General features: G+C 33.6%; 1 pseudogene; it reads left to right on the top strand.

The window, feature by feature from the left end:
- Nucleotides 1-899: 899 nt before the first annotated feature.
- On the top strand, nt 900-21,998 carry LOC149578335 (uncharacterized; annotated as a pseudogene).
- The last annotated feature ends 2,721 nt before the right edge of the window (nt 21,999-24,719 follow it).

The raw sequence follows: 24,719 nt of genomic DNA, 5'->3' as shown, positions 1-24,719 counted from the left end.
ATGTTGAACTCAAGGCTATTAAGGGATAGGAAATTGCAGATCAATTGGCCAATGTACCTATACAGAGTCTTCTGCCAATGAACATTGATTTCCCAAATGAGTCAATTCTGACACTCACACACCACACATGGGTTATGTTCTTCGATGGGTCCTTCACACAACAAGGATTAGGTGTTGGATTACTCTTCATTACACCACAAAGATACTCACTACCCAAAGCATACAAGATTATGTTTCCTTGTACAAACAACATTGTTGAATATGAGGCTTTGATCAATGGCATAAAAATTGCAGCTGAATGGAGAGTGGATCAGTTAGATATCTTTGGTGACTCTCAGCTTGTTATCAACCAAGTTAATGATGTGTACCAAATGAAGGATGAAAAACTAATTTCTTACAAGCGCATGATTGATGACTTAAAGAAGTATTTTGCACACATTACCTTCCAGCAAGTTCCACAAGTAGATAATAAAGCAGCTGATGCCATGGCCACCCAAGCCTCCTTGCTACAAATACCTAAAAATGATCTCTAACATGAGTTCTTGGTGGAAGCATTACACTACCTAGCCTATTACACCCCTAATTCTAAGATGATCTATTATGTTATAGGACAAGAATCATCTCGCTACCATCACATTTATTCCTACCTTCACAATCAAACCATTCTGGAAGGTCTAACCCAGAATGAGAAACATTACCTAATCCATAATGCTTCATATTATGTCATTATTGCTAATGATCTATATAGGAGAGGTCTCGACGGAACACTCCTTAGGTTTTTAGAACCTGAAGAGTCCAAATGCACAGTATTTGATGTTCATGAGGGCATTTGTGGAGCCCATTCCAATGGTCTGACACTAGCTCGCAAACTCCTTTGTGCTAGTTACTACTGGGCCAAAATGGAGCAAAAAGCTATCAAGTATGCTAGGTCCTGCAAGTAGTGTCAGCTACATGGGAATCTCATCCATGATCTAGCCAGAGAGTTGATTCCTTCTACTACAACATGGCCATTTCAACAATGGGCCTTCAACTTGGTGGGACAGATCCACCTAACCTCATTTAATGGACATAAGTTCATTATCACGACTATAGATTATTTTACAAAGTGGGTAGAGGTAGTCCCTCTCATAGTTGCTGATGGAAAAATTGTAGCTCTTTTCATCACAAACTACATCATCTACAGATATGGTGTACCATCCTTAATCATTACTGACAATGGAGGACAATTCAAGAATAAAGACCTCAAGGAATTGTGCAAGAAATTCAAAATCCCACAACATTGGTCTTCTATTTATTACCCCTAAGGTAATGGCCAGGTTGAGGCAACCAATAAGGTGATCCTCAAAATTCTTCATCACATAGTTAGCAAGTCAGGGAGAGACTAGCACCTCCAGATCAATCTAGCTCTATGGGCATATAGGAAAAGCATTAAAACTCCAACAGGCACAACTCCCTTTGCATTGGTGTATGGGGTGGATGCTATGCTTCAAATAGAGGTCAAGATTCCTACCTTGAGAATCTCTATGAAGGGCCTTATCACTAATGATGACTACAGGATAACTTGGCTTCAAGAGCTTGTGTTACTGGATGAACGATGACAAGTGGCATGTGATCATTTACAAGCATATCAACAATGAATGGAAAGAAGCTACAATTGGAGAGTCAAGCCATGTGACTTCTAGTTGGGTGACCTTGTCCTGAGGGAGAACCCCAAGAATCAACAATAGCAAGTACAAAAGGGAAAGTTTGAACCAAACTAGCTCAGTCCTTACATCATTACTATAGTAGATGGATCTAGCACCTATCAGCTTTCCACAACCAAAGAAGAAATGCTTAAAGAACCTATCAACACTCTCCACTTGAAGTGGTTTTATAGTTGATCTAATATTAGCAAGCTCTTTGTACATATCTATATGTCCTGAAAAAATCTAAAAATTAGAAAAAGTCCTGGAAAAAAAAAAAAAAAAACTATTACCCTGGTGAAAACCTAGCAATAGGCACCTTGGTAACACCAAAAAAAGTGAAAAAATAAAAAATACAAAAAAATCAAAATGAGAAAAATACAAAAAAATTAAAAAACAAAAAAAAGTGCCATTGGTGAAAACCTAGAAATAGGCATCATGGTAGCAAAAAAAAAAGGAAAATCCTACCAAGAAGATGACAACCTGGTAAATAGGCACCCCTTATTCCTCAATGCTCCATCCTATAGCACATCTTCTGGCTATTTTGTACAATCACTTTCATGATTTTGCTTTCCTGGTTTCCCTGCTTTCAGCTCATGTATCCATGGATTGAGTTTTGTTACAACTCGAGGGCATTCCCCTTTAGTTTCACTCTTTTTAAGATTCTCCTCATAAAATATTCTTCGTGACAGTCACCAGTGGTCCTCACTGTGTCTACCTACTATCACTAGTGTCACTCTTTTTGAGATTCTCCTCATAGAATCTTCTTCATGACAGTCACTAGTGGTCCTCACTATGTCTGCCTACTATCACTAGTGTCACTCTTTTTGAGATTCTCCTGATAGAATCTTCTTCATGACAGTCACCAGTGGTCCTCACTACGTCTACCTACTATCGCTAGTGTCACTATTTTCAAGATTCTCCTCATAGAATCTCCTTTTTGATAGTCACTAGTGGTCCTCACTGCATCTGCCTACTATCGCCAGTGTCCCTCATTTTCAAAGATTCTCCTTATAGAATCTCTTTTGCAATAGTCACTAGTTGTTTTAGCTGTGTCTACCTACTATTGCTTGAGTCATGTCTCTAGATTCCTTTATGGAAGATCTCTCTTGTGTCAATCAACAGTTGTTCTAGCTGTGTTTGTCTACTATCACTTAGTCCTCTTTAGGTTCTTCTTCATGAAGATTTCCTCTTTGACCTCAGTCACCAGTCATTCTGACTGTGCCTGCCTACAGTTGTCACCTTGCTGAAGAGATTTCTTTCAAACATGTTCTAGACACTGACACTTGACATCAATCCCAAAAACATTGAACTTAATACTGATATACTTATTTGGATATGCTGAGCATTTTCTTTGTTTTCTTTGTTTTTCTTTATCAAATCACCTTGAGCAACTCGATGATGTCATCTTCGACTAGAGAAGTAATGACTGGGGGCATGATCTTTTCTTTGCTTTCTATCTATGGTTTAGTTCCAATAAGTTGATCTATTCCTATAAAAGGGGTGTCCACTATAAGAGCCTCCATCTTGTATTGGATGGCCATGTGTATCTCAACTCCTTTTATATGGATACATTTATAATGTTGGTTCTTCTCCTTGTTTGTTGGAGTGAACTCTTCATGCTATAGTAAATACTGATACTCGTCCTACTAAGTGAATGTACGAGTCACTACAAGTATAGCTAGCACACTTTTATCTCAGGTTACAAATGTAAGGGTCATTGCAGATAGAATAAATACTGAATACTTAGCATAAGATGGATCTCCCATGTGTCTAGTGTATCTATCATATAAGCAACATTCTAGTCATCCTAGCATTTATGCTTTGATGCTTATGTTAACTTGCTATATTAAAAGGGATGAATGTTCTAGTATTTCTAGCTTCTTGTGCCTTGAATGCTTACATTTAATCTTGATAAACCTATAACATATGTTCTATTCATATTCCCATGATTGCAATGTCAGTGAGAATTGTATAATATACAAGCTTTGTTCTATGTCCAATGATGATAAAATTTTCGAGGCTTGGTAACTAGACCTAGGGTTGCATTTAATATAGTCTTGCAATATATAATTCACTTGCATAAGCACACGATTCAATTGCAACTCTGTTCCCATCCTTTGTGACAAGGAATTGTTGGCTTCTTCAAAGCATCATGTTCTTCATGACTGCACAAATGATTGATTAATCACTCTCTTGGCTACTTTAGTTGCTCTGAACCCATTTTCGAGATCAAATTCAAAATCTAACACACCTAAGTAGTTTATAAATGCATTTAAAAATTTTGGGACCAACATGATCGAACACTTGTGCAGTCCAAATTTTTCTAATACTTTATGATTCTTGGAATCTTTTCAACTCAAACTTTGTCTTTTGGACCTCAAAATCACTTCAGATCAACTTCCAAATTTCTTCAGATCATTCTAGTCTCTTCATATTTCTTCACATCATTCTGATCTCTTCATATTTCTTCAAATTGTTCTGATCTCTTTATATTTCTTTAGATCGTTCTAATCTCTTTATATTTCTTCAAATCATTATGATCTCTTCATATTTCTTCAAATCATTCTGATCTCTTTATATTTCTTTAGATCATTCTGATCTCTTTATGTTTCTTCTAATCATTCTGATCTCTTCATATTTCTTTAGATCATTTTGATCTCTTTATATTTCTTCAGATCATTTTGATCTCTTTATATTTCTTTTGATCATTTTGATCTCTTCATATTTCTTTAGATCGTACTAATCTCTTCATATTTTCTCCTGATCATTCTAATCTCTTCTACACTCTACTACATCTCAAATTTCTTTTGTATCTCTTTGTATACTACTTTACATCATATTTATGGTGTGTCATCTTTCAATTTCACTCCCAAGGGGGCAGGATGATTACATCATTAAACTTGCACTTCAAATCAATTTGAATCTTCATCGCTTGGGACATCTTGTTCCTAACTTATGTCCTCGTCACTTGGGGCATCTCATCACTCGAGGCATCTTGCTCCTTCCTATCTGGCATCTTTTCTATCTATCTTATCTTTTCATCAACTGATCAATCTTATAACAACTGTTCTCAGAGTTTGATGGACAAGTATTGGGAGAGTCTAAACCTTGACTCCTAAGGATCAAGCCTCATTTTGGGGATGATTCTATGACTTATAATTCAATCTTGCTATCTTTTATCACTCTCAAGTATCTAGATGTTCTGTTTGGATCCTTAAAGGTTAAGCTCCATTCTAGAGACAATCTCTTAAATGCTTTTAATCTTAGGTATCTAGGTGTTCTATCTGGAGCCTTAAAGGTTAAGCTTCGTTCTGGAGATAACCTTTTAAATGCTTTTAATATTAGCTATCTAGGTGTTTATCTAGATCCTTAAAGGTTAAGCTCCGTTCTGGAGATAATCTTTTAAATGCTTTCAATCTCAGGTATCTAGGTGTTCTATCTGGATCCTTAAAGATTAAGCTCCATTCTAGAGATAATCTTTTAAATGCTTTCAATCTTAGGTATCTAGGTGTTCTATCTGGATCCTTAAAGGTTAAGCTTCATTTTGGAGATAATCTTTTAAATTCTTTCAATCTCAAGTATCTAGGTGTTCTATCTAGATCCTTAAAGATTGGGCTTTGTTCTGGAGATAATCTTTTAAATGCTTTCAATTTCAGGTATCTAGGTGTTCTATCTGGATCCTTAAAGGTTAAACTTTGTTCTGGAGATAATATTTTAAATGTTTATCAATTTCAGGTATCTAGGTGTTCTATCTAGATCCTTAAAGGTTAAGCTCCATTCTAGAGATAATCTTTTAAATGCTTATACATTTTATGTATCTAGGTATTCTGCTTGGATTCGTTGGGATTAAGTTTGGTTCTAGAGATAGTCCTTAAAAGCTTATCAATTGGTCTCTATATCATTAACTTCGGAACCAATCTCATCATTGCATCATCCTTTCTAATTTTTCTTTGAATTGAATGTGCTGCTCGCACATTCATTCAAAGAGGGGCAAAATGTAATACCCCAAAATTGGCTTATTGCCATGATCACCAATTATGGACTATTTATGATCAATTCTAAAGTCCTATTTCATTAGGCAAATTCTTTTTCTAACATTCACTACTTGACTTAATTGTCAAATGTAGAAAACCCTAATCTGCATTCATCACACTCATTATTTAATCTCTATAGTATGCACTCATATTAGAAATGTTAAACCTATTTGATTTCAATTTAATTTAATCTAAAGTGTTCATACTTTATTAAATTAAATTATCTCCTAAGGCTAATGTGCTATAGGATTAAATTTATTTAATTTAATAAATATGCCTATTCTAATTAATTAAAAAAAATTATTTAATTAAATGGAGAAGCTGCTTCTAAATTAATTAAACAAAGTCATTTAATTAAATAGGAAGTTATTCCTAAATTAATTAAATGGAGTTATTTAATTAAATAAGAAAAGTGTCTCTAATTAATTAAATAGAATTATTTAATTAAATAGAAAAAGCTAATTATGAGAGCATATCTCATTTTATTAAATTAAATATCTCTCCTAATTTTCTCTTTAGTTCAAGAATGGAAATTCCTAGTTCACTACTAATCAAATTAAAAGTGACCCAGATCACTTGCTCTCATACTGAAGTCTATCTGAGTTGACTGACTCTTACACTAAGATCTGAGCCAGTTAACTCCCTCTAATTTGGGAATCTTGTACCTTAACTGAACTTCATCTTCAATCTTGACCATTGATTGAAATCGATCTCAATCGTTGATGGATTCTAGGAAAGTCTATTTAAGAGACCCTCATTTCCTCATTAGAGAGGTTGAATTCTTATGCTATTGAATTGCTGCTAAATTGCATACTCATTTGCTTATTATTGTCATAGCTTGATATCATCTAGCTTAATATCATTTAGATTAATTGTTCTCTCTCATTTAGATTTAATGTGCATACACATAATCTAGTTTGTTTTATCTGTTCTTAGATTAATGCTTGCATAACATATAGATTAATCTACATAATCATATATTTTCATTCAAATCCTTCATTCTTAGAGGGTTTGGTTGCCTGCGCCTCGATTTTGAAGATATTAATAGGCAAAATCCCTTTAGATAGGAGGAAATAGGTCGCTCTGTCAGGAATTCTAGATGAACAATCTAATGTTTATCCCAATATGACTTCGCAGGTAATGACCACATTGAAGTTTCTATGAGGTTTAGAGGCCCACAATTCATAGGTATGATATATTCTTCTCCTTAGCTAATCTACTCTAGGATAATACATTTTAGCTTAAAAAACAAACTAAATTATTCTTAGTAAATTCTCTTGAACATAATGCATTACCAATATTAGTCAATTGCGAAGATGATTGAATCTTCTTAAAGTGCATTATTTTCATTCACGATTCAAAGGAAGAATAATAGGGAGAATTTCAATCTAGATTTTATTAGAGTAAGAATAAATTGAACACCAAACAAGTATACATAAAATAAATCCAAAACATTCTCACAACCAGTTTGAGTAAAGACATTAGCATGGATTTGAATCCAAAGTCTACTCAAATTGGCATAGGAAAATGCTCTCAAAATCAAAACAATATTTTTTAAGTAATGAGTCACTATTTAAATTTGAAGTTTGCAATCAGCTCAATGGTTTTAAGAATTAAATCTTTCTTTTAAATATGTAGTTTGCATGTATCAAAGTGTTCCAATTGAAGCTTCTTTTAAAAATCTAAAAGTGCATTGGAAGTGAATCAATTAAATATTTAAATTAATTCGTAGATGAATAACACAAAACCAATGGAGCCTATGTTTTGATTTTTCTATGGTTACACGATTAGAAGAAAAACAAAAGTTTACACAATCAGAAGAAAAAGAAAAACAATTAGCACATCTTTGATACCTACGATATGGTTGTGATATCCCAAGTCAGCATAGAGGGTACACACTTGGTGTTGTGAATCAAATGAATGCATTGTTGACAGAGAAAATGATGTCTTGTAAATGAACACCAAAATGATATGGGTCTTAGCCTAACAATGGACTGCAAAAGATTGTATGATTTGGGAAAGTATTATTGAGAATATGAATGGCCTATTTCAATAAAAAATATTTTTTGGAATGGACATATGCTTATTTTAGGGGTAAAATGGGAATATGTATCCCTATTCCCTATTCCAATTTGGTGCACCAAATAGAGAATATAAAACATATTCCTAAATTTCTTATTCCTAGTCCAACAACCAACCATACCCTAAAGGAAGAAGTCAAGTTCAACTTTTCTTTTAAAGCCAACTACTTCATCTTGAAATACATGCTAAATGTAACAAATTAATACAAATTAGATTTTTAATTAATAAATTTTAGATTACTCAAGATAAATCTAGTATTTCTACTTTTACTATTATTTATTTATTTTATTTATTGAATTTAATTTTTAAAAGAGTAAAGATAAATTTAGCATTGCAACATTTCTAATCAATATTGAAAACTTTATATTAAATTAAATTAAATTAAATTAAATTCTATTTTCTTTCTAATCAAATTAATATCTATTACAAGCACACATTCACACATACTAATTTAAGACAAGAATAGATTAAGAAATTCTAGTTTAGTGGTGTGTGAATTTTACCAATTGTTTTTAGATGTCACCCTTACTAAGGAGTTAGCCTCCTCTACCTCAACCACACCTCACCTTCAATTTCCTATCTCATAATCAGAAACTAAATGTGTCATCACTAGGTTAGTCCCAAAATCCAAATTGAAATAAAATATGCACATATCTTTATTCATCATTTACACTTTTACTTTCATCCATAGAATTATTCATGTATTTAACAAACTTTTAATTCTATTTTCTAACATGAGAAATTATTAATGTATGGTAATAACCACTTGACATAAAAAGGAAAATTATCCAATTTCATGTCAAAAATAGATAAACACCATAGTTATGTTAGATGGACATAATGAAATAGGTTGACACATTTGATCAAGTCAACAAAGTCAAATAATGACTCACTAATAGTCACTAAAATATAGGAAGTCGTCAAGGTTGGTTGTGACACTCATTATAGTTGGAATAGATAGGTAGAGTTGAGGTTAGCATATTTAGATAGGGGTGGGAGCAATATGACTATATCTGGCACATTTAGGAATTGACCTAGTATATTTCTAAAACCTATGGGTTAATGAGTATGTTTATTTTGAATTCTATTGCATTTACACTTTCTCTATTGAATAAAACAAAATACATTAAATATACATCATTGCTACATGAGTTAGTGTAACTATTTTTGTAACTCTCTTGTAATGTGATATAAATAGAATATTGTACAGCTTAGGTTATTTGTTAAGACTAATGTACTTGTGAATTTTTTCCAACAATATCATGTCTAAAATGATAATGAAGTTATTAAATGATAAACTAATCAAGTAATAAATCATTGGGTTGAATGTGAGACAAGATTATATTTGCATGAGATATGTATGGACAAGTACTTATATTATGTTTATCAATCAATTAAATTTTCTTATGATTAGGATATATTCATTTTATAGGTCTTTTTATAATGTAAATAATATTGGATAGTATGGTCTTATTTATGACAATGGGACATATATATCCTAGTGTATAGAGTATTTGATATAAATATAATATTATGTATTATATTTATTATTTAATTATAACTTACATAAATATAAAAAATATGTAATATAGTTATATTTAGTATTTAATTGTATATTTATCTTGTATATAATTAATATAATTATTGTGTCTAATGAATGGTTCATAAGGCATAACACTTGGTCAAGGTTTTACAAATGGGGTTGCAAGAAGAGTGGGTTTAACCATGGAGGGAACTCCATTGTTAAGCACACTCAAGTTGGAGCAGTACTAGGATGGGTGACCTCTGGATTGTCTGGATGTTTCACCTCTTTTAGAATCACTTGGATCCAATGAGTGTTAAGTGCTCCTTTTATTCTCATGAGAGATGGATTCATGTAAGAATCACTACTTGTGAAATATGGGTCAATGAGTTTGACTCAAAAATTGATAGCAATATCACAATTTCACTTTCTATGGAAAATACCTCCTACTTATCAACTATCACACATCTGCCTATCCACACTTTAAATTAATGTTTTAATTAAAATAATTGGTGTAGCAAGATGACACAAATTTTGTTAACTAGGAATTTTTTAAAGTCAAGTAACATTGAGATTCGTATTTCTCTAAGCCTTCATTGGCAGGTGGATTCTAGTCATGATGTGTGTCATTGTATGAGATTACATTACATGGAGGGTAACATGAACTTGGATTTGAGCACTCATGCTAGAAATAAGAAACTTAGCATTTAAGATTCAACTGTACAACTTTGAGTCATTTGACGATATGGAAAAATGTAATTTTAAAGAATTGAAGAATTTTTACTCACTTATGAATGACCATGATAGGTTTAGCTCTATAAGTATGAGATAATTCGAAAGACTTTACTCTTTGGAGAAGGGTTCAAATAAAGAAAAATTTTACACATCGAATTAATGGAGGCCTATATGGCACAAATACAAGCTTTTAGTTTTTTCCTTGCTTGAGGTATCATATAATTACATAAAAAATTGAAGTTTTTTTAACAATTATGTTCATTATTGATTAGGGGAAAGGACCCAGTACTTGAACACCTTAACTTCACACTTATCAAAATGCTACATAAAAATTTCAAATCGCTCTCAATTTTTTACAATAGCTTACTTGGCTAGTCACCTACTTATAACTAAGGTTTCAAGTCCACATCACTCATTATGATGCCACATCATCATGCTTTTTTCCAAGTTGTCCAAAACAGCCCAAAAAAAAAAGTGAGACCAATGGTCATGCATAAAGGGTACCCATAGTTGAACAACTGATTTTGCATCACGTCATTGGTTAATTTTTATAGATAAGGGTACATTTTATTCAATTTTGGGTAGTTAGCATTATACTAACAACTTTAAAGTCACAAGTATTGGTACAATATTATCAAAAAAATTGGGCATTAAGTCAATAAGTGTAGGTATCAAGTGAACAACTTGTATCACAACTATTGGAACATGTTCAAGAAGTAGGTCATATCCCCTAGTCAAATGTTCCTTTTTAAGGCAATGTTAAAGTATATTAGTCTCTTATGGTGTGCTGGAAACAAAATCTATGCATAAATAGTATTGGTACCCCTTGAAACCACAAAACATTTGTGCAAAAACAACATCAATTACACCTGAAGAATACTCTAACCCTTTTGCATTTGAGCAACACAATTTGTTGCAATAATTTTTTGGGATGACTTTCTAAAAATACTAAGTTGCAACACAAACACAAACCATACACCAAAAAAAAAATATCTACATGCCCTAACTTATACCCCTCCACTCATTCTCTTTGCTCTCTTCAATTGCAACTACTGTTTCCCATTCATTCTCTTAGATTCATGTACAAAAACATTCTAAAAAAGTAGATTATAAATCATTTGTATCAATGGGTTAGAATATTCTATTGTTATGTTTTCCTTTACTCTATATGCATAGGAAGTGCTAGGCAGTAGTCATGTTGCTATGTAGTTTTCATTAATATCACTTGTTTTAAGCTCCACATAATAGAGACTACGATAAATGTTTTAGGTTTTGCAATTTTTTTTAGTGCCTCATACACAACCTATCCTTTTGGGATTCATTAGTAGGGATGTTACAGATGAAGATGAATATGCTAGAGAGATTAGAAAACTATGGAAAGTGTTGATGCAGGCCTTGAGTAGAGGATTGGGACTAGAGGATGAAAATTCAATAAATAAGGTAGTGATTGGAGACTAGAAAAAAATATACTTAATTTGGAGATATCATGCCTTAATTTTTACTTGGGCCCTACTACTTAAATTGGGGATGTCATCAAATTACAACTGATTTATTATTCTATCTATATCATATTACAAGAGAGTTAAAAAAATAGTTAACTTGCTCATGTAACAATCATGTATATTTAAAGTGTTTCTTGTTGATTCAATAGAGAAAGTGTAAATCCAATAGAATTCAAAAATAATATGCTCATTCACGCATAGGTTTAAGAAATCTACTCATTCTGGTTATAACATATTATCTTAAATCATAATTTTTTAAATTAATAAAATATTAAATATAAAAAATTATCTAAAAGATAATATAAAGAAAATTATAAATCATATTAATAATATATTTACTAACCTACTATTGTTTTAAATTATTTCGAAGTATAATATTAAAAAATCATTTGCACATATTCACTTTAAATGAAAGAGTATTTATACAAATTATATTTTTTCTTGAGTAAATTTAACACTAAAAATCTAGATTATTTAATTTGTATATTTAGTTTGTATGTAACTACACACACACACACACACACACACACACACACACACACACACACACACACACACACACACTTTATCTTTAATTTTAATAATTGAAGGATTTGAGCAATACAAATCCACAAAACTCAAAGAAGACTTGCATGCAAGAACCTATCATGGAGAAGAAAAGACAAAGAAGAGGCAAGGGTTTTTCTCTGAGAATATGGAAGATTATATCATTTGAATAAAAAGAATGAATTAAATTTATAATTGATGAATCCTTATAGAAGGAGATTTAAAAACCTAAGAGATAAATGATACTTAATAAGTAATATTTAATTATTAAATAGAAATACAAGTGCATAAAGGGAAATGTTAATAAGGGAGTAAAGGTATTTAATAAATTAAATTAAATTAACTCTTTACTCTAACACTACCACCCCAACCCACCCCCACCCCCTAAGATGAGCAACAATGCTAAAAGAAAACTAGGGTCCCAACAACAAGGCTTGATGAGGTACCCAGTCCACACCAAATATCTATGGAACAAAGAAATAGGGAAAACCATGTGAGAGAACCCTACTCCAAAATGAGATATCAAGAAATAATAAGGAAGGAAGGACTCATCATTGAGACCACCCAAGGACAACTTCCTTCAACCCAAGCATAGAATGCAAGTGAGGATAATGTGGGGATGCAAAAGGTTTAGTGAAGATGTCAGCAACCTTCTTAGTAGTCAGAATGTACTCCAAGCTTAGAGAGTCATACTGAATCAAATGCTTGATGAAGTGCATGTGAAGCTCAATGTACTTTGTCCTCTAATGTTCAATTGGGTTACAAAAAATGTGTATAGCACTCTGATTATCACACCAAAAAAAAGTGGAACTATCAAGTGAAAATCCAAACTCTGTCATCATCTATCAAAGCCATAAAACCTCTTGACTAGCTAGCATAATTTCTTTGTACTTCACCTCTGTAGATAATAATGTGTGAGAATCTTGCTTCTTGCAAGACCATGTGATAGGACTAGAACCAAGATAGAAAAAAGGTTCCAAAAGTGGACTTATAATCATCAATATCACCATCTTGATTTAAGTCCTTATATCCAACAATGTGAGAATCCCTTGATGTGTAGTGAATTCCATAACATGTAGTACCCTGAATGTACCTCAAGATACATTCCAATGACTCTCATGTGGATCATGTGAGAATCTAGAGACAAGTCCAACCACAACAAAAATATCAAGACATGTGTGTGTCGGATACAAAAAACAACCCACAAATTATTTGTATAAAGTGGAATCAATTGGAGGAGTAGTGCAAGTGGTAGATAAAACTATACTAGACTGAAAAGGTGTGGGAGCAGGCTTGCAATCAAGCATGTTGAATCTCTTAAGCACATCAAGAATATACTTTTGCTAGAGTATGGATATACCATCCGAAGACTAAACAACCTATAGACCTAAAAAATAGTGCAAAAGTCCAAGGTCTTTCATCTCAAACTGGTCTCTTAAATCTCAATGATTACTTTGTATCATGGAAGATAAGCTACCTATAATGATGAGATCATCTACATAAAACAAAAGTATCAATATGTTAGCCCAATGACATTGTAAACTGTAGGATTAGAATGACATCGAATGAATTATGAAGCAAGTAAGAAGGAATCCATCTTATCATACCAATCTTGAGAGGCTTATTTAAAACTATATAAAGACCTATGAAGCCTCCATACCAAAGAAGAGTCCTACACAAAACCACAAGGATCACCCATATAGATCTCCTCATGTAGGTCTCCATACAAAAAGGCCCACTCTTCACATCCATCTAAAAACTATCCATCCCTGTGAAGTTGCAAGAGAGAGTACAAGGCAAATAGAGCTCATCTTGGCAACATGAGAAAAGGTCTTGGAGTAATCAATACCCTCAACTTGTGAAAATCCGTTTACATTAAGATGCTCTTTTTACCTATCAATAGAACCACATGCAACATACTTGGTACGGTACACCCACTAGTGCCAAATCAACTTTCTCCCTTTCAGAACTAGAGGAAAACAATCCCATGTGTGGTTCTCCATAAAAGCATGCCAAGAATTTGAAGGATCATCTTACATAGGTCTTTCTACATCAACGGTATCATGAACCCACTTGGGCACTCATTGAATATATGGTGGAGGTGGTGGAGGGGGATCAATTCCAAGATCTTCCTCAAAGGATGCATAATCCCATGGAGGAGTAGAGGAAGTACTAGGTAGTGAGGAGGAGATGGTGATGGAGGCACCATATGAGGATAAAACTCATCAAACTTGACATCTCAATGAAACAAGACATCTTTGGAATTAGGATCAATCACATTATATGCCTTTACATCCTTATAGTATCCAAAAAATATGAATGGTCAAATATTCCTCTCCATGGCTTTCTATTGAGCATATGGAATAAATTCCCAAGCCTCACTACCAAAAATGTGGAATGTGGAAACATGAAGCTTGACATGAGTCCAAGTCTCCTTAAGAGTCAAGTGTCACAATGCCTTTTGAGGCATCCAATTTTGATTATAGTTGGCACAATTGACAACCTCAGCCTAAAAAGAAGAGCTCATAGCTCAAGACTATATCTTACAATTGGCCATCTCTTGCAATGTCCCGTTCTTTCTCTTTGCAACCTCATTCTACTAAGAGGTATAGGGAACTATGAACCAATGTGATAAACCATGCTCAGTGAAAAAATATTTGAAAGGCTAATTTACATATTCCCTTCCATTGTCAGTGCATATAAACTTGATAGAAAGACCATATTGCTTCTCCACAAATATCTTAAAGATTCAAAATGAATCAAAGGCATCAAACTTAAACTTCAAAAAGTACACCCATGTGCATCTAGACTATTGGTGTAAATAAGTATATACTATTTACACTTTACTTAAGTTTATTTAGGTTAATGCATTAATTTATTATATTACATTATTTTATTATTTATTTAGGTGAGACACTTAGGATTTTGTGTACTCTCATGAGTTTTCATTTTGACAACACTGGGGTAAGCAACTCTAATTTAGCACATGGTGTCTACCACATTGGAGTTTGCATCATTACCTAAGTTTTCATGTAGACAATATAGTTATTCACCCTCCCATTTTAGCACATGTTTTCTACAACATTATTTTGTGTGCTACACCATTGTAGGCTTATCCTCTCATCATCACACTTACTCATATGCTTAATGGAGGATAACCTATATCTAGTGGTCATGTGTTTGGTTGTATGATTTATCATGTTGCTAACTTCTATGCATTCTAGAAGCATTCTAGGGGCCTTTATATATAGAAAATCCTAGTGTACTTTCACATTGAATATTGAATGAATATATCATCATTTTGATCATATCCTCTTTGGTCTACTATTGTGCTTGTGTTTGAGTTCCTTGGTCTTGGGTGAATTTTTCCCTAAGGAAAATTCTTAAATGGTATTAGATTGGGGAGATTCTCTACACATAGCCATTCGAGACCATTCATGCTTCAACACCTTAACCTAAATCTAGAGAATCTGCAAAAATTGGAAGCATCTAGAGCCAAATCAAACCTTTCCATTACATCTAGAATGTTGATTTGGTGAAAATTAACTATAAATTTTCCTATGTTGGGCCAAAGTCAATCATGAGGCAAAATTTTTTTGCAAACTGGCACTTGAAGGCACTGATTTGCAACTTGGGTATGGTTTTTTATTTGATCTGTTAATCTATTGTTCAGATCTAAATTAATTTATTCTCTACATTATTTTCAAATTTGTGGGTATTTTCAAATTTTTTTGGCCCTACAAGCCCTTGTAGAGTTTTTTTTTTGCATAATCGGGTAGTCACACCCTGGCCCTATAGAAAATATTCAATAAAATATTCTTTTGATTCTAGCAACATCTATTTATTCACTAATTTATTATTTGACATCAAACAGGCTAGCATCAACAAATCCAATAGGCATTACCAACCACATTCTGGCAATACTATTGGTGACATCTTTCTACCCAGTAATGAGCACTCACTTCACACAATCTGGGCACTTTTTTAATTTTAACTTTTGGTAGTTTGGTTTTAAAACCACATTGACATCTTTCACATCATCAATATGCAGCTATTGTCTCACCAGTGACATTTGAAATTTCTACCACGAGTGTCCAAGACAGTCCTAGTGATCATAAATCGTGCAGGTCGCCAAAACCACATCCACATGGTTTTACTCTGCCCACACACGTGGACTCCCTACCATACCCTTTTCATAGTCAAGTTAGCATACTGTCCACATCAGTGAAACTATGTAGGGTCCAGCTCCATACCATGTAGTTTCATCGAAGGACAACTACCTCAGCCGCCAACTATCATAAATGTCTGCATACAATTAGCTAACATGTTAGCCAACCTTGTCATGTAGGCTCTACCACACAAGAAATTGTATAATTTGACTTGCTAAGACATGTCATCATATATTCAAACATTCCTACCTGCACAGTCAACAAGCCATGTTAGATTTTTTCATATAGTCCATACAGTCCATATGGTGCAAATATCATCCTGACATCATCACAGGGCCTGGGTATTCTGATGTCATTAGTTCTTGAGCCTAAATTTGATGATCATCTAACTATTATTTAGGGAAAAATTAGAATTGCTACGATGGATGTATGACCATCAAATTTAACCCCATCTTTTGCTGATCCAACCCCTCTCCAGATTGATTTTTGATTTTGCAATCCAACTTTGGGAAGCCATATCTTAGTCATCTAAACTCCAAATTAGGTGCATTTTTTTGAAATTCGATAGAATTTCCTAATTTTTCAGTGGTGCAGCACTTTTTTGGTTTTGGTACACAATTTTTTTAGAAAGTGCATCTTTTGGTGATTGTATCTATCTGATCTTGCATTTTGCAACCTCAAATGCTCCATACAGGCTCATCTGGACATGAAAATAGGTTCTACTTTTTTGAAAGTGCATTATTTTTTGTCTACTGTCTAGATATGCAATCAGATTATAGGGTTGTGTGGACAAAAGTATCACTTTCAAAATTAGGTCCTTTTTTGTATTGTAATACTTTGATATATCTTCAGAATTGTTGTATATCTAAGATACATTGTAATGTTCTAGTTTTGAACTCCATTAGGAGGTTGTAAAAATAAAAATCAAAAGTTCAATAAGGCCAAAATTGGTAAGTGGCCATTGTAAAAGCACTACATATAAAGTGCGAAAAGTATCTTTTTTGGGGAAGTTTCTTGATTGAGTAAAAAAGGTGGGGGGGGGGGGGGGGGGGGATGTTCTTGGTGTTGTGTTCCTCTTTTTCTGTAGTTTTCTTTCATTTTCTACATCATGGGAAATCTTAATTTTCCAAAATTAACTCCACATAACTATGCTACATGGTCCATTAAAATGTGGTGTCATTTATTTGCATAAAGTAGTTTCTCAATATGTAAATGGTACCCTTCCTAAACCAATAGGTGATCAAGTATTTGTCAGTGAAATCACTTATTGGAAAACAATGGATAGGAAAGCCCTAGGTGATATTTGTTTTGGGGTATAAGACAAGATCATATATCAAATTTAGAAGTCTCATACATCCAAGGAAGCTTAGGATACCCTCCTATATGGTAAAGTGTCTAAAGAAGATGTTTTCAAAATTGAAGATGAGCTTATCTCCTTAGATCATAAGGCATTTGATTCCATACAAGATTTTATCATAAAGGTGAATGAATTAAGAACAAAACTAGATGATTATGGGAGTCCTATTAAAGATGATAGGTAAATCTATCTCATTCATAATAAGCTGCCATCTAAATACTCCACATTTTTTTCTACTTATAACACCTCAAAGACTACATTAGGGTCTGCCTATCAGAAAGTCTCTTTTGATCACTATGCTAAACTATTGGATAAAGAAGAAAAGAAGTTGAAATCAATGGGGATTCTCAATTTTCCAAAGTCTAAGGCATTGGTAGCAAACAATGAGGGTTCTCAAAATTCAGTTGGTCAATCTTCAAATAAATGAAAGGGAAAGAATAAGAAGTGGAAGAATAACAAATCAGATAATGCAAAAAAGACAGCACCACAATCAAATCAACAAGGCAAGTCTTTGAATTCAAATAAGAAGGGAGACAATAATAAGGACAAGAAAAAGTGTGCTTATTGTAAGAAATTGGGTCATGAAGAACATGAGTGTTATCAAAAATAGTTTGACGATCTGATGAAAATCATAAAGAAACATAATGTTCCACTGCCTAATGCTTATATTGAGAAAGAGTGTTCTTTAGATTCAAACGGAAAAGGGCAAGCACTCATGGAAAATTCAAGTTCTTAAAAGGAATGGATTCTTGACTCAGGTGCCTCATATCATATGGGTTCTTTAAAGGGGGATTTTTCTTCATTGAAGCAGTCTAAGGTACCACACATCTTTGTGGGAGATGATACAAAAATGAAAGTTGAAGGGAAAGGAAATTTGGAGATGGAAAATGGAGAGTTCAAAGATGTTCTCTATGTTCCCAACCTAAGTTCTAATCTCCTCTCAATTTACCAAATCACTCACCTTGGAGATGGTCCTAGAATTGAGTTAGTTCCTAACTCAATAAAGGTACATAGTCTAAAAGATGACTCATTGGTTCCAGTGGATAAAGTTAATCATGACACAAGGTTGTATTCTTACTCCCACTTTGTGCCCAAGTCTCCTTAATAAGGCTTTTTGATTCAATCCAATTCACAAACCAAATTATGGCATGAGTGGTATGGCCATCTTTCCTTTTGCTATCTTCAGAAACTTTTCTCAAACAAAATGGTCAAAGGTCTACCTAGAATCAACTTTTCTCAAGGTGACTATTTAACAAGTTCAGTGGATATGCATCTAGATGAGAAGTTAACTAAAGGGAAGTCTTCAAGAGCACCAGTTGTTCTTTAGTTGGTTCACATGGTACTAGCAAGTCCTTTTGCAGTGACATTAGTTAGCCAAGGTCACTAGATACTTAGTTTCATTGATGACTTTTCATGATATACTTGGGTCTACTTTCTTCATCACAAGAATGAAGTGTTGGACAAGTTTCTAGCCTTCAAGACTCATGTTGAACAAAAATCAAGGAAAGCCATCAAAGTTCTAAGGATGGATAATAAAATCAAATATGTGAACAAAAGAATTAAAGACTTTTTCAAACTTGAGGGTATCAATCTTCAGAATCCACAAGTATTTAGTTTGCACAAGATAGTTGTTGCAACACTAAGGATTCAAACTCTTAAGTCTATGGCAAGTTGCAAAATCACTTAAAGTCAAAGAAATCAACAATGTCAATCACATACTTAATAGGTCTCCTCATCCTACCTTAGATGGAAAGACTCCTTTTGAGGCATGGTGTGGTAGAAAACTAGTTGTGAGTCACTTCAAAGTCTTTGGTTGTCTAGCATGGGCAAACATATCTTCTAGGGGATGCAAGGAACCACTAACTAGGCCTTGTACTTTCATTGGATATGAAGATAGTGTTAAGGAATATAGACTTATGGATCTAGAGACACATGATATCTTTGTGGAGAACGATGTACACTTTTAGGAAAGTTCACCCAGCTTATCATCTAATCGTCTTTGCACATTATATATTATGAAAAATGATAGTGAAACTAGTTATAGTGCTTCAATAGATTTAGATACATGGGGTTATATCAATAGTTGCAACAAGAGTTCATGACATCAACACAGTCCACATGCATATATTGCCAAAGTGATAGCTATAACATAGTAGGGTACACCTTATCTTCTAGTTCTAGTGTTAGAGGATGACTACATAGTAGAAATTTCAAATTTGTTTGTGGAGTCATACATAGCAGATTTAGGGGACATCATTGATGATATATATCTTCTCTTTGATGGAGAAGATCCTTCTTTAGTTGTTGTGAGGGCTCACTTTGACCCTCATGTCCATTCTCTACATGATCAATCTTCACAAGTTGATGTGATTGTGGATACTTTTGTACAATAGTTGTAGGGGGTATCTTTATTAGTTGAGGAGATAGTATATTCTTTGGGATAGGTTCTACATTCATCCTTCACAAGGATAGTTGAACACATTTTAGAGACATCATCAATCATTGGGATTCTTTCCACTTATAGAGGAAGCATCTCACTTGTACCTATGGTATTGTTTCTTCCAAAGGGGAGGAACACTATTTTGTAGTCCTAGATTAGCTTCTACATCAGAGCAACTATCATTGATTGGCACTCTTCATTTGGGGGGGGGGGGGTGAGACTACCTTATACTCATCTAATGTAGATATCTATAGTTGATATGGACAAAACCCTCATGCCAAAGATTGTTCACTATGTCTCCATGAGTAATAAGAGAAAAACTTGTAGAATCAGAGCTCTCAAAGCCATCAACACTCCCAATAGAAACAATCAAGTTAGGATCATGAATGTCTTGAATACTAAAGCTAGAATAAAAAATATAAAAGATAGACATGAGGTTCCATAGAAATGGTCAAAACCAAGAGAACATCCTATAGGGAAATACCCTCTAGAGATATAGTGATTGAACCTAAAACTAAAAGTTGTGTGGATTCACCAACTACAATCTGTGTAGTAAAACTCTTAGCAAATAAGGTAACTGATGTAGAGATAAAACTCAATAGAAGCAAAAAAAAAAGGAACTAGCACCAGAAAGAGATAGATAACAATATTCTTCTAATTGATTCATCAAATGAATAGTATATAAACTTTCTCTCTATTAGTACTCAATATGGACACAGTTTTGCAACTTCTAGTTTGGATTCTTGAACTACTTTGAATTGAGGTTTGAAGTAGTTCAAAGCAGTTCAAACCATTTTTTCTATTTGAAGTGGTTCAATCTTCTCATACAGTTTCAATGGCTTATCCTAATTTAGCTCAACTCAACAACTTCAACATTGCCATACTTCATGGTTTGAGTTAAAAAGGCAACTTGACAAATGCAAGGTACTTAGCTCTCATTTAGATGGTTTTTTTTAGCATTTGCAAAATGAGTAGAAGCAATCCTTTTAGAAGCAAGACATAGATTTTCACTTTTATTCTAGTAGCAACATTGGCATGTTACTAGAAAATGGGCATGAGAGTAATGATGACAATACCCAAAATACTCTTGTTAAAAATCCATTAGGTCAACTATGAATGGTACCCTAAATTTTCTTTTCCATTTGCACTTGCTAAAACCCCTAGTATAGATGGAAAACCTTTTGGGAGGTATAGGTAAAGAGTTTTAAGTAGTCCAAGTTTAGTTAATCCTTTTGGGAGTCCAACATACAAGTATGTGGTGCAATTTGTATTCAATAAGGACATTTTAGATGAATCTACCAAGGATGATGCAGCTAAGCCTCAATCTAAGGATGATGTGATCAAAAGGATACCACCAGCGTAAAGGAACTCACTAAAATTTTTAGGTTCATGGCCAACTCCAAGATGTTGTTACATGAATGATAGCATTGAAGAGAAGTTTGAGTATTTGGAAAGGAGAATCAAAATGTTCACCACTGCATTAGTAGACAAGGAAGCTCACAAGTTTTCCAATAATGTCACTCTAGTATCACAAGAAAGTGTGTTTGTGGTGGGAATAGTTTTCTATGATGGTGAAGGCCACCAGAATGATAAATCTATTATGCTTAAAGGAAATGTTGAGTTCCCTAGAGGTCAAATGGGGAGACTTGACCTTCACAAGTTGAATGGATTTTCTTCCTTCCTTGGTTAGGTGATTGGAGTCAAAGGAAATAATCCTAGTGGACACTATTTGGTTACATTGAAGATTTTTGATTCATTTCGTATTACTTATCCTCTTTATCTAGGTCCTTTCACAAATACAGACAACTTGGATTTTGAACCATTACTTGACTTGCTTACATATGCACAGAGAATCTGCTTCTTCTGATGGGTCCTTTTATTGATTTAGATCATCCATAGATCAAAATTAGAACCGATGGACAATAATATGCCTTGAATGACCGAGCACATACCTTTCATTATTAACCATTTGTATGTGGTATTCAAGCATAGGATGACATACAATTATGTCAAACTGGGTGCAATCATTTTTTATCAAAACAATTGGATCTTCACAAAACCTGAACACTCAAGTTTATAGATTTCTGGTAGATATAATGTTTCCCTATTTTAGCTTGCTTCCATGTATCACTAATCACAAAGAGACACCATACTTGGCATCTATGGCTTGCTACTGCATCAAGATGGCATACCTTTGGGTCAAATGAGAAGAATATGTAAAAGTGCTTTCCCTTGGCATCGATAGTGTGGAAATACATGGCATTTAGATATAAAGGCTCATTTTAATGGTTTGGAAAAGCTTGCATGCAAGGGTGAAAATATAAATGATGGTTGTACTTTATATTAAACAAGGAAGAGGTAAATATGTTCATAAATTGACACAATGGCTCAAGCCACAATTATAGAGATGATGGCTTGAGTACACGACATGAATAATTCTAATAGATATCACAGTTAAGACCGATGCACAATGGTTCATTCAGAATGAGAATGGATTCATACATCAACCAAAGAAAGAATAGATCCATAAGGAGCTATCGTAATGGGAAATAGAGCAATGAAGAGTCTAACTTTCTATCTATGCATTTCAATATGATGAGTGATAGGGGTATTGGAAGCTGCAGGTTCCTCCATAGCATAAAATCATCATTGAGGAATGTTTATGTAGATTATAAATAAACATTCATCAGAGCATTGATAAATCAATTTGTGAGCTTGAGCCTCTCCTTTTTTGAAAGGGATGGATAACCATCAACTATGACTTTTATTTCATGAACAATACATATGATATTTTGATAGAGGAGCTTCAGAGGCCAGATGGTGAGCTGAGAATTATAGATGTTATGATAGAAAATATAAACATCTTAGACATTGATGGTGGTGTTAGGTTGAACGGCATTGAAAGTGTAGCTCATGACGAGACTGGGAAATTAAAAAAGCTCATTCCAATGTTAATGATAGGAGTAACAATGGCAATGAGTATAGTGTGAAAGGAAAACCCTTGATCTTAAAGTTGCAGATGTATAAGTTCTATCATTTTGGAAGGATGACCACAAGTGAAAATTCATAGAGGATTGAGCTCATCTTTTTTTGGTGAATATTAGGTTTCATGCAATAAATTTTTTCCCCTAATATGGCCCAATGTAGATCGAAATCATCCTATTCAAAGTATACAGTCTAAACACTCATAGTATATCCATAAGGAGTTATGCATGAATCTATTGACACCCAAAGTAGAAAATTTAGGCCACTTGTCATCACATTTTAGGGAAGGCTTGTGTTTACATATCATAAGCAATGCTTATGATATTTTAATGAAAAGGATAAAGGAAAACTTTTGTCCAAGAATAACGGGTGTGTTTAAATTAATCATATAAACCCAATAGGTGATAAAGATGCATATCATGGAATCCAAAGAGAAAGAAGATAATTCCAAGGCATTAGATGAGTTATTCCAAGAATTAGTTACCCAAAATAGAATAGGAACTGACAATAGAAAAGATAAAAGGGCCAGTAAAAGAAAAAGCAAGGGTTCCATTTTTCTAGATTGCCTTTTCCAGAAGGAGATTTTATGCTACTTTAGGGAGAGGATTCTAGCTTTCCATGGAGGAGATTTTCCAGTTCTCTGGGAGAAGAAAGCAGACTTTAGAGCTATAGAAGAACAAAGCTTTTCTTTGCTAAACTTTGTGTTGGTTATTAAAGGGAAATTTTGATTTCAAAATATAATGTAGGGGAGAGGGTTTTACTTTTTGATGTAGTGTGTAATAAGATCTGTGTAGTATTTTACATCTTAAAGAAGGGAGGTTTGAAAGATAACTACAAACTAGAACTTTGAGTTTATGCATTTTACTTTCCATTGATGGTTATCTTCTTATAATTTTTAATTTTCTTTAAGTGGATCTGATGTTGCTATTTTCCAAATACATTTTTGATAATCAGGATCTCTAGAAGATTTGATTCTTCATTTTCTCAAGAGGATGGAAATGATTGCTTGATCTCTATTCTTTGTAATACAGTATATAGCAAATGAACTTTGTGTAATCTGTTGTTTTCTATTTTTCTTTCTTTTTAGTTATTAACTTTACACATCTACTATAAGTTTATGAATAGATGCTTGTAATCCTTTCATTCTTTCTAGTTAAAAGCATCCATAATCAATTCATTGAATATCTCACACAGGGAGCTATACCTGATAAAATTTAGAGGAAGGCTTTCAATCCAATGATAACATGTCCAACTGTTGGTGTTGATTAGTCCTCTCACTTGGGCATTCAAGGTTATATCTGCATACATTTTCTTGGAGGACAATCTATTCACTAACACTCTCTTAAAGATTTCTTCTTCTCATAACTTTGTACCCAAAAAAATTTTCTAAACCTAAAACTAAAAATTCTATTTATAGTTGCTAGGATGATCTGTGGAACATTCTAGATTATTACAAAATAGGAAAATTGACCCAAAGAGATCTCTTGCCAAAATGTCTTACAAAATGTTCTAGATTTTTCCAAAATGGCTTACAGAATGTTCTAGATCATTATAAAGTAGGAAAACTAACCCTACAATGGGATGGGAACATCCCAAGAAAAGATCTTTATGTGGGTGCTCCTACACCATATACTTGGGGATAATAGAATCCAAGTCCCTTGG

The sequence above is a fragment of the Cupressus sempervirens genome, chromosome 1, assembly GCF_028749045.1.
Source record: "Cupressus sempervirens isolate cs-2001-9-10 chromosome 1, ASM2874904v1, whole genome shotgun sequence".
Classification (NCBI taxonomy): domain Eukaryota; kingdom Viridiplantae; phylum Streptophyta; class Pinopsida; order Cupressales; family Cupressaceae; genus Cupressus; species Cupressus sempervirens.
This window is presented reverse-complemented; position numbering and strand designations above follow the sequence as displayed.